Source organism: Vipera ursinii (assembly GCF_947247035.1).
Source record: "Vipera ursinii genome assembly, chromosome: 3".
NCBI classification, from domain to species: Eukaryota; Metazoa; Chordata; class Lepidosauria; order Squamata; family Viperidae; genus Vipera; species Vipera ursinii.
Window position 1 is genome coordinate 29171025 of NC_139516.1, and position 12143 is coordinate 29183167.

A 12143-nucleotide genomic window follows, 5' to 3' on the forward strand; every position below is an offset into this window, starting at 1 on the left:
TTGACTTGACTCTAGTTCCTTGAAATAAGCCTGAAGGAGCATTGATTAAGAGTTGGGAAGAGCAACAACTTTATTCTCATTCTAAATGGTCCTTAAGATAGTCTGCTTCACAGATTAAAGGCTTGGAGGCTACATTAGAACACTCTGTGCTCTTTTTCTTTGTCACATTTTGTTGTCTTCTTCAAAATTTTAATTATAGCTGGGCATCAAATACTGCATGCTACATTTTGTCATAATCTTATGTATACATAAGTGCCACAAGGAAACAGGCTGAACAGGATTGGAACTAGTACCATACTAATAAGGAATATTTTAGGGGCACACTATTTTGACTGCTATTCATATTGCCTGTGTTATAGACCTGCTCTATAGAATCTGAGTTTTGATATATGGACAGTTTCTCTTTTTGTGCAGAATCTAGTTAGGTCCCCATTGCCTCCATTATATTTCTAATTTGCAAGCAGAGGACTGAGACAACGTAGCCAATCAGCAAATGGGTATGCTTAAGAGCTCTGTATTTTAGGACTCTTTGTAGACCATCAGCTGTTAAACAAGTTTCTTAATATAGTGTGGCACCACCCAATTACTATCCCAATTGCATAGTATTATTTTATTGTAAATAAAATAACAGAAGTGGCTCTATTTGTACGAGCCCATTGTTTGGAACATTTTCAAATGAATTTTGAAGTTGGTCTGCTATGACAAGTAGGTAATCACAGCTAAGGCTTCCAATAATTGTAATAGACTTGTATCTCTGTTATTCCAAGCAGTGTATAGTTAAATATATTTAGCATATTTGACTGTGTAGGGATTTACTACAGGAACTGCTTGTTTTAAGACCTTGAAGCTTTCGCCTCTCTAATGAGCATGCATGTTACAAACATTTCTTAAATGAAAATAACTAAATAAATCCAAAAGTGCAATTATATTTGGAACTGCTAAATTCTAAGTGAAATGACACAATTACTTTGCTTTGTACCTCCAGTGAAAGGCAATTATTTTGGGAGAAAGAAGGGAGGCAGTTGAATGTGTGAAAGGAATAGGAAGAACATCATTATCTGGATTTACTGCTCAGAAATAATTCCAGTTGGTGCGTACCAGGTTTTTTTTTGTTTTTTGAGTACTCTGAAATATCTTCTTCCTTTGGAACTAATAATCCTGTTATTTTAGGCTCTTTATGTGAGAAACATAGTCATTTCTTTGGGGGGGAGGATCTTTTTTTAAATAAATGAATTTTTATTTGTCATGGAAAAATGCATAGGGTTGTTTTCCAGTCCTATAAATCAAAAGGTGTGGCCAGAGTGTATATATATGTGTGTGACAGAGTGATACTAAATTCTGTACTTGCTAATCATAACAAAAACTCTTACTCTCCATCTAAACTAGAATTTTGCAATATAGACAGTGAGTAGGCTGGTTTAAATTTGGAAAGAGATTACTGCTTACCACAAACTAATCTATTGAAAAAGATACAAGACTGTTTTTTTAGCCCATTTCTACAATATGGAGACACACTTTCATTCTTCTGAATGAGTTACTAGTCAGCTATTGAAGTGTATTAGAAAGTTTCCCTAATTCTACCTTTGATTGCTCAGAATTTAATACTCCCCCCCATTGGGATGGAATATTGTTGTGGATTCAGAAATTGATTAGGATCAGCCATTCCTAAACTTTTCATAATGGGGGTCAAGTAAACAAAATGTTGTTTGGCATGGAGAATGTCTGTCTTATTCCCTTAACTGAAAATACTTCTTCCATTTGTAAGGCTTTGTTCATTTCAGTGTTATTCAGATGTTACATATTTCAATGTTGCTATTGGAGGTTACACAAATCAAAAGTTAGGAAACAATTCTTAAGCAGGGGCAGCATAGCACGGGGAAAGTTCTTACCCGGTTCAGTCAAATCCAGTGCCATCTAGTGACTAAGGCATAATGTGATATAAAAGGAGACATTCCCACATAAGTGAATATAGGATTGTAAACTTAAGCTTTGTTATTAAGTCATAATTGCACTCCCTTTCTGAGTGACCCTCAAGGTCTAAATCAGTGTTCTTTAAACTTGGCAACTTTATGATGTGTGGACTTCAGCTACCAGAATTCTGGCTGGTTAGGAAATTCTGGGAGTTAATGTTTACACATCTTCAAGTTACTAAGTTTGAAAAATACTGGTCTCTAAATCAACTGTAATAGTAGCAAACTTGTATCCTCATATATTTCCTGTCCTAATTCCTTCTGAAATTAGAGAGGAGCAGAATCATTTATGGGACTCAATATCCCATTTCTCTGTCATGCAGAAATGTGCACTTATGACGTTGTAACCTATAAACAAAAATCAAGACAATGTAGCCTAAAGCTATGTAAATGCAATAAAAAAATATTACCAGTTAAAATTCTGTAATAAAATGGTTTATCTGCCAATCTGAAGGACCAGCAAAGAAAAAAAACAAAGTGGTTCTCTAAAATTGTAGAATCAATTGAGCTAAGGTATATTATAGTCTGGGGGAAAAATAGATTGGGAAGTTTAGGTTACCAATTAAAAATTAAACTTTTGGGAGTGATATTGTGCTTACTAAGTTAAAGTTTTACTTAATTTTTAAGTAAAAGATCCAAAGCTGTAGCTACTTCTTAATATAGTGACTGAATGATATTGTTTTTTCTTCAGTTCATACAATTCCATTTGCTTATCACAAATATTTACAATCTTGATTTTCAATATTTGTCCTGGCAAAAATTATGATACTGATATTAGCATGGAATGAACATTTTGTTCTTTTTCTTTCCAATTGCTTGGGAACTAAGGCAGCTAGGGCTGCAATTGTTTTTATACTTACTTGGGATTCAGTTCTCTTTTAGCTCAATGGGACTTTCTTCTGAATAAGCATGTATACAATTGCACTGAAATTATTTGTCTTCTGAAGCTGTGATTTGGTGAATAAGCTTCACTAAAACTTACTTTTGCATAAGAATACATAGAATTGCTTAGTAAATTCTATAGCTACGATTGGTAGTAAAAGCATTAAAAAACTGAGAATAAAATATCTTAAATCCTGTGTGTACTTGATTTTGCTTCACATTTTTTTGGGGGGGAGAGGAGGATGAGGGAGATTGTAGAAAATTTATATTCTTCTGGTTTTTGTAATGTTACATTACTCCAGAAATTCTGCTGCCCTTCCAGTGGGGGAGGGACGCTGTATTCATCCTGTCATACAAATTTTAATGACTTGGCATATTTTATAGATACAACTGCAAAATATTAGATGGCAGCCCTGAAGACCCTTCCTTTGAATTTGGCAAACAAGTTTTGATATTTCTCTTGCCATCTCAGTATTTTTCTGTTATAGACAATGGGGTAGGACTTTGGGTGGGACAATGGGGTGGGACTTTGCCTGTTATAGATAATGGGGTGGGACTTTGCCTCCAATTGTTTGCTTTCTATGAGATGTCATTATTTGGATTTCTCTCTCCTACCTCTATCTCTTCATTTGCCTTGAGTGCAACTTGTCACAATATGGTGCAAGTGATCCTATATCACACTGCAAGTTACAACGATCATTGCAACCTCAGATCAGAGTCACATATGATATGAAATAGGACCCATGATGTTTACAAAGCCACAGCTTGCTTTCTCTATATTGGATTTGCTTTTATTGCAAAGACTTAACACGAGTACTCTTCTGGAATAAATACCATGTGGTTTTAATATGAAATGTCAAGGTAAATAAAGTCAAGAATGTAATACAATACAGTACGAAGAGAGTTGACTGCAGAGTCACTGTTTCAAAGATGATATAGAGTTATTTTAAACTCTTGGAGGCAAGTCACTGTATTGTATCCATCAAGCTTTTTTATAACATCCCTTGTTATAAGTGCTGAATCTCTCTTTTTTCCAGACCGAAAGCAAGAAATCTTAGGTGCGAACATAACATATTGAGGAAATGTGCTCCTGCTTATTATTTATTCTAACTGTCCCATTTTGAGATAATTTTTAAAAATGTAAATTAAACCACATTTAGTTAGGACTTATAGAAAACAGAACAAAATACAGGTCATTGTATTTATAACTATATTGGATCAGATAATTTATATCTAAAGTTAGCATAGAAACATTTGCTTGTACTATATGTGCCCACAGAACAATTACAAGCATTTACATGCATTTTTTTACATCAAAGTCATGTCCTACTGCAACATAGCTTAGTTTATATTGAAAAATGGTGTGTAAATGTATTCTGAAAGTTATATTCTCACAGATATTTGAATCCTAATGTGGTTTGTTTGATTTTTGGCCAACATATATTGTGGTTTATAAACCACATATTATGGCTTCCCGTTTTGTGTAAATTATTCCACTATTCCTCATTCAGCAAAAAAGAAATGGGTTGCTTATCACCTTAAAAAACAACAATAAAGAAACAGACCATATCAGCAGTGAAGAAAGGATCCAAATTGTTACATTCCAGAAACTGACAGTTTTTTTTAAAATGATTATATTCTAAGATTAACATTGAAGGTGCTATGAACCAATATATTGATGTTTGGTATGAAATACAGTGAGACAAATATTAAATACACTAATAATTGTCTAAGAAACAAATAAAAGGACTAAAAATAATCAAACTAGGAAAAGCATGAGGTCCAGATAGGTTGATAGATTATACACTGCAAAGAACTTGAAAAGGAACTGCTAGAACCATTGATAAATAAGATGAATGAAACTAAAGAAAACAATGGCAACATGGGAGGAGGAATACGTAATTCTGATTAACAAAGAAAGAAATGATCCAGAGTAACCAATCATATAGATAAATTTCCCTGCTGAATGTAGATTACAAAATGTTTACAAGAATGCTAGCCGATTGATTCAAGAAATGTGTTTCAGATATAATTTGTATTGATCAAACAGGCTATATTCCAAAGAGAAATACAAGAACAACAGTTAGTTTCATAATCAATATCATAGAACCTATAAACAAAATGAGGAAGAAGGTTCCTCTAATCTTTCTGAACATAAATTTTCAACAGTTTGCAGTGTCAGTTTTTGCTGACTATACTGAACAAAATAAATCCCAGAGAAGAGTTTTAAGCTTGGGTCAGAAACATATATCAATGGTAAGAAAGCAAATGGAGTTCACTCTGCAGATCTTTAAATCAGTAAGACTAAAAGGCAAGATTGTCCATTCTCTCTTTAATTATTATTCATGATTGATCTAGAAATACGACAGGAAAGGTTGGAGTGATAAACAAATGCAGGTCTCCAAATTCATGGAGAGGAATATAAGTTCAAATGTTATTTCAATGATGTCCTATTAATCAACACATAACTACAAAAGACAGTTGCCCCAAACAGTTAATAGTTTTGGAGATTTCTGTGGATATAAAATCAATGTCCAGAAATAAAAAATAATTACAAAAGTGTAATGTAACGAGAAGCTAATTTTTGCAGGAAGAATCTGACTGTCAACTCACTTATTGGAATATCTTGCTCTGCCTTTGACAGGTAATGATCAATGAAATATATCAAAATAACAATGTCAAATTATGGCAAGAGATCTTGAAGTGGAGGAATTTAAAGCCATCTTGATTAGAATCAATGCAAGTATTAAGATGAAAGTATTACTCAGGATAAATGATTTGCTCCAAATGGTGTCAATTACAATCTCAGAACTTTACAGGAATGGCAAAAAATTGTCAACAAATTTATATGGAGTGGGAAAAGACCAGAGTTATTTTTTTCTGCAAAATTCAGAATACAGATGTGGTCTTGTCCTTCCAAATTTTAAAGTGTATCATAATTGGATAACAGAATGCATAACATTCCTGAATAGTAGAATGTCAATATGGGAAAGAGCCAGTTTAGCTAATGGACTTCACAGATATTTATGGTACAGAGAGACAAAGGAGAATAAAAATTTGGAAGGACATATTATTAGGCAAAGCTCACTGGTTCTCTCAGCCTCCCTGCTATTGTGAGGTGTTAGTGGAAAGCTATTTATGCCATCTTGAGGCTCCTTTAAATTTTTTGGATAATCATAAACCTTATGTACCTATACTTTGATACCTCTCAAACTTTATTTTATAAGCTAGATGTACATGCCTACATACATTGTACATGTTATTGGTATATATGGCTTTTATTGATATCTGCCTTTCAGGTGTCTAGACTGACAAACAAGATCAGGGCCTTTTTATATCATAGCTTAAGTTACTGGCTCTCCCCCTCCTCAAGAAATATATGTGGCTTTGCTATTCTTGACTTTTTAAGAGAGTATTGAATTCTACACATGTTAATGATTATGCTAGACACTCTACCACTGTTTCTTTGAGTTTTAGTATGGAATTAGTATAGTTTTATAAAGTGTAGTATTATTTTAATTATAAGTTTTGTAGTGGGACATTGGGTCTTCAAAGGACATTTATATCTAATAAACCAGTAAGTAATCAATGCACTCCTTATAGTCTTACATGAAGTTGTGAAGAAGGCTGATTAGCTGTGTCTCTCTAGTTAAATATGTTTTGCAGCTGTGCTATTTGTAATCCTTCAGTGCAAGGGTGGGCATCTTAAAGCCCAGAACCACATGTAGTCCCTGAACTTGTCTTATAGAGCTCCAGACCTGTTTTTGACTATCATGTTGGTCAAAGTTGGCAGCATAGTTCCCATCATTTTGAGGGGGGGAAACATAGAAATGGTAATGTAAAGCCCAAATCACAAAAGCCAACATAAAATGAAGGAAATATCCCTGCATCCAAAGAAAATATCCAGAACATCCTTACCATGTCTTCATCTATGATATGGCTTTGTACTTTTATATCATCAATCCATTTTGTATGGTGTCATCCTCCGAGATGATTCAGATGTTTTACTGGGAGATGACACTGATTGAATCTAGACTATGGTTGTAATATACATATTATGAACCCTTTTTACAAATTTTGAAGTAGGAAAGCGCTTGAGAGAAAGAAAGGGCAATGCTCTCTGATGATTGTGCTGTTTTGTCTCCTAATTTGGGATGTTTCTTATTTGATTGAGCCACTGCTGCTTTTTCCAGGACACCACCTGTCCATACTTGTCTAGCCAGTATAGCCTGCTCCAGAATATTTCAACCTTAGCCTAATGAACATGTTTGCATTTCTAGACATCATCTGCTTTCATCACTCTTGAATAAAGACACATTTTGCAGCCATGAGTGGGACATATGCTTAACAATAGCTGCCCTTTGAACTAAGTTTTATTGCAATATAAAATATTAACGGGTTCTCTTTCCAATTATGAGTTTAGAGTTTATTGGTCGGTAAATCAGTGAAATACTGTATGCTGAGTATACTCAGAAGAGCAAAAATGTACTCAGTGAAGAATGGACCCATACAGAGAATGTGCAGTATCTTGAAGGTTGAGGCTTCAGTTGCGATTTCAATATGTTTTCCTTGTTGGGATGCCTATTTGACAGAATGACAGACAAGATGCATCGGAAAAAATAAGATGCACATTTTGGTATCTAAATTGGTTGAAAACCCCAAAGAAAGAACTTGAAAATGTCATATATAAAGGCAAGTCAGTGCTGCGTCAGTTGGAAAAAAAAACTTTTGGGGGAATTAATAGAGTCAACAGATAATGAAATAGTAACGCAGCATTTATATGTTTTTGATCCATAAATGCACAGAATAATAGTTCTGATGTCTTCACTCCATTTCTACGTGGGAATAGAAGATATGGGGACAGAGGAACTTTCTTTTTCTTATTATTTTTTTCTTTATAAAGAAATATATTTCCAGTATATTCATAGAAAGTACATTTATATATCTGAACAATGCACGACCAATCCAGTTTATTAGACTACTGAATCAGTAAAAAAACCCTCAGATGTTGATATGAAACTTGACAAAGGATGCTGAAAAACAAGTGTTTTACTGATACAAAATAAAATATTTAGGCTTTGTTCTTACAAAAATCAACAAAGATTTATTCAATTATTACTAATCTGGAAATACATAACAACAGATATTTCTAGAATGAAGAAATTAAATTTGTTTTGCCTAGTCTTACAGTGATAAAATATTTTACCAAGATTAAAGCTTCTATTACAAATAATTACAAATTATTCCAGCCTTTATTGTGAATAAAGCATTAAATGACTGATATAGACTAGTAATGAATTATATACAGTACGTCTAATAAAAGGCAAATGATCAAATTCAGAAATTTATAGAATTTAAAAGAACAAGGAGCCTTAGCAACTATCAATCTTGACTGAACTATCATGCCAGCTGATTAATATGAATTTCAGAATGGATCATAATTCTTACGGTTGTATCATGTTTGTGGAAGGGGCAGGGCTTTTAGAAGGGGTCGAAAGATGTATCTGGATTGTCGTTTTTGTTTTTGGTGTATAGGATGTTTTGGTGTTTTTCTATTTGACGCACTTTTCAGTACTTTGTAATAATGTTCTTGTTTTTTATTTAAAACCTATTTAATAAAATTTATTAAAAAAGAAAGAAAGATGTATCTGGATTGACATAAACATTTATTTATTTTTATTTTATTACATTTATATACATAAATAAACAATTTTCAAGAGTCTGTATAAAATTAAGTAACTTAACTGTTTGGAACAAATGCAGGAAAAAAATTAAGTAAGCCCTGATTTTCTCTCCTCTTTGCCTCATTATTGAATGACTATGTTATGATTAAAGTTTGTTTAGTGGAGACTGAAATCAATGGCATTTTTTTGGCTATCTGCCTCTATTTCATTACTTAATTTTATTATCTCTTATTACCTGTTTTTCAATATCCTTTTAGACCTAATTTGAATTTGTATTATACTAATTTCTTTTCTTCTTGAAAATTCCAATACCTCGTTTATAAAAGTAACTAAATAAAATGAAAAAATGGAGAAGGGAAGGGAAAATAAACATAAATTCAGATCAAGGGGCACTGTTATCCATTGCACATTTAAGTATGTTAGGTCTCATTCTTGTCATGGCCCCTGAGTAAGGCTCCAAGACATGGGCAGACCAGGTCCCACTGGCCACTGCTTCCACTAATTCAACAGCCCTTGTAGGTCCCTCCTCAACCAGGACTAATCCTTAGTTAGCCAACATGAGCAAACTCCTTCAACCTGAAGATCCTGCACCTCTTCAAAGAAAAGCACTTTGCAAGCAAGTAGCAAAATGCTAACTTTGCAAGCAAGACGGGTGCCTCATTGTTGGCAACAGCTGAGCAAGGAAAGGGCTTTTTTTCCCTACTCTTGCCAGGGAGAGGATTTAAACTGGGCAAGGATTGCCTTCTGTTGCTGGGTGCCGATATCTAGCTTTGTATATTCTTACTGTTAATTCCTGCTACATTTTCGATCTTAGCACGTTCCTGACCAAGTCTTGGCTCGTCCCTCTCTACTTTTCAAGACATTGTGAGTTTCTGATTATGGACTGTTCGACTCGGATTACATCTTCTCTTCAGCATCTAGTAAGCTGCCATGCACACATATACTCTTCCTCCTGTTTCCCAACCCCTTTTCTGTTGCCACCCCATACCTGTCTGCTGCCATCTGTCCTGACAAGCTTCCTGATGTCTTCACAAGCTTTGCTTCAAATACTCTGCTCAGTTACTCTGCTCCAACTTCCCTTGTGCCTCCCATTATTTCCCGCTCCTCACTGCATTTTGATCAAACTTTCTCCAAAGTGTGTGTTCTGCCCAGCACCTCTGCCTGCATCACACCTGCATTTTGCCTGCCAGTTGCATGGGCGTTTATTGCCTTTGCTGAAGTCAGGACACAAAGCATTTATGCATGTATTTATTTAACTGTATTTGGAACGCAGCCCAGTTGGGACAGTTTACACCTATATAAATTCAGAATGTAAACAACATGGTATCCTTATAACAGTGCATTAATTTCAAAATGGTCACTTAACAGTTATCCCAATTCAAAGGCATGCTGAGACAATGTGGTATTTAAAGCTTCATAAACTGCAAGGAAGGTTAAGATCAAAAATATGTCCTAGGAGTTACAGTATGTTCCAAAATATGGAGGTTACCACTTGAGAAAGCCTGCTGCTAGCCACATTCCATGTACTTCATTTTGTCAGGTGTAGAGTTGACACCCAGCTAAATTTTAAATAAGTCCTTAGAGATCAAGTAATAAAACTTTATAAACTTGTGTTTTAGAAATAGTGAGAATAATATAGACTTTTGTTCTGATCCAACAAAAATATTGTGGTATATCTTCTTGGATTAGAAATTGGTTCCCACTTTTCCAAATTTATCTATTCTGTACCTTAAGTTGAAGAAAATTGGACATTATTACTATTATCTGTAGCTGTCAATTTCTACAGTAAGCTGTATTTATCCATTCATATGGCAGCTGATCTCATTGTAGTAACTCTGGGAGACTAACAACAGTTAGTCCCAGAATTTTAAGAATATTTAACTTTATCTTAAATAACTAGCATGTAAGTGGGAGTCTGCACTGTAGCTTAAGTAGATTTGCAGGTTTTTAACCAGTTCTCCAAGTAAAAAATAGGTTAAAGTGCAGCCTTGAATCTGATCTAGTGAACAATGTTGGCCTAGAACAGTGGTGGCGAACCTATGGCATGCGTGCCAGAGGTGGCACTTAGACCCCTCTCTGTGGGCATGTGCACCATTGCCTGAGCCTCCCCCCACAGCCCCCTCCTCACCAGCAGCCCCCCCAGAGGAGAGTTGCTCCCGGGCACAGCCCATACAGACCAGCGCAGCCAAGGACATAGCAACCAGGCAGCAAGGACAAGACTCCGCCCTCATGCCCTGTCGCACGGAGATGACGCTGCAGGTGGAGGATGTGGCTGCCATGGCACTGCAGGGCACCTGGGCGATCTGTTGCGTTGGGCCATGGTGGCAGTGGGTAGCCCTGTGGGCAGGCAAGGGGGGCCGAGCAGAGGGCCGAGCGGTGGTGGGCGGGGGGGGCGCGGTGGATTTTGGGCACTCAGTCTCTAAAAGTTTCACCATCACTGGCCTAGAATGTGGATTCATTTCTAAGAAGAGTGATTTAACAAGCCAAGTAGCTGCTATTATATCTTTCTTTCTTGGCTCATAATATATAGATGAGCCCATTACCATTCATTACTCAGGGCCTGTCCTTTTATCATTTGTTGACACTTGCAGAAATGGGCCAGTAGACACTATGCAGCGATGTCCCTCCATGCTTAGTTTTATTTACTGTATTTGCTATATTATATTTTAATTCTACTTTTGGATAAATAAGATCACCAAAATGGGGATTTAAAAAAAAATTATCTGTAGTGTACAGAGTTATTGTTGTCATTGGGTAAGCATGCCTGTGATCTTGTATTGTTGCTTGGTTACTTTAGGCTGCTTGATTCATTAAAGCAAGCAGCTGTAAAACTTGCTCTTGGTTATAGTGCCTTATTTCAATCAGTAGAAAAGTTCTGATCTGATTATGTACTCAATTAAGTTAAGAAATTCAGAGCCAAGGAAAACAGAAAAGGAAGATTAGTTCTTCAAGGCCAGGTGAAATAGTGAATTATGGAGTCTTGGTGCTCTCTGCTTGGTTGTTTGCTTGCAGATGTTTCATTACTAACTAACATAATCAATGCCAGAAAGGGTGCAGTTTTCTCCCTGTTAGTTCCTTAATAATAAATAATAATAATAATCAATTTTATTTGTATACCGCCCTTCTCCCGAAGGACTCAGGGCAGTGAACAGGGCAAACATATAAAAATACAAAGATACAAAAGTTAAAAGAGAATTAAACAACTGCCCAGGCTAAAACAATGAGTAAAAATATTTACTACAATAATAAAATCCCAACCCATCCCCCATCAGGCCTGGCCGGCTTGTTCGAACAAATGAGTCTTCAGATCGCGCCGGAAGGAATGAAGGTCGGGCGCCATCCGGAGCTCAATAGATAACTGGCAGGGCAAACTACTCTATGAGAAATTAGGACACCAGTAAAGAGAAATCCGAGTATATGGCATATTTTTTTGCTATGGAGCCTTAGGTGGAGCAGTTTTTATTTTTTAATTTTAACTCTGCTGTTCTTGTAGATAAAGAAGGCAATCTCCTTGGTTTGAGAAAATCTTTAATATCTTGTGCCTAAGAGAAATATAATTCATTAAATAGTAACTTTGAGGTGTTTCAGAGACCTAAAGATGAAAAAG

At 35.5% G+C, this 12143-nt stretch overlaps 1 protein-coding gene across 9 annotated transcripts in view; it reads left to right on the forward strand.

Moving 5' to 3' along the window:
• The window catches only part of EPB41L1 (erythrocyte membrane protein band 4.1 like 1), a 193665-nt gene that overhangs the window by 106580 nt on the left and 74942 nt on the right, over positions 1-12143 (forward strand). Inside the window, exon 4 of one of the 9 annotated variants that reach the window (XM_083358644.1) lies at positions 9351-9456. The exons of the other annotated variants lie outside the window; for them this stretch is intronic. The gene's annotated coding sequence lies outside the window, so the exon portion shown is untranslated. The remainder of the gene's footprint in view (positions 1-9350; positions 9457-12143) is intronic. 9 annotated transcript variants of the gene reach the window in all.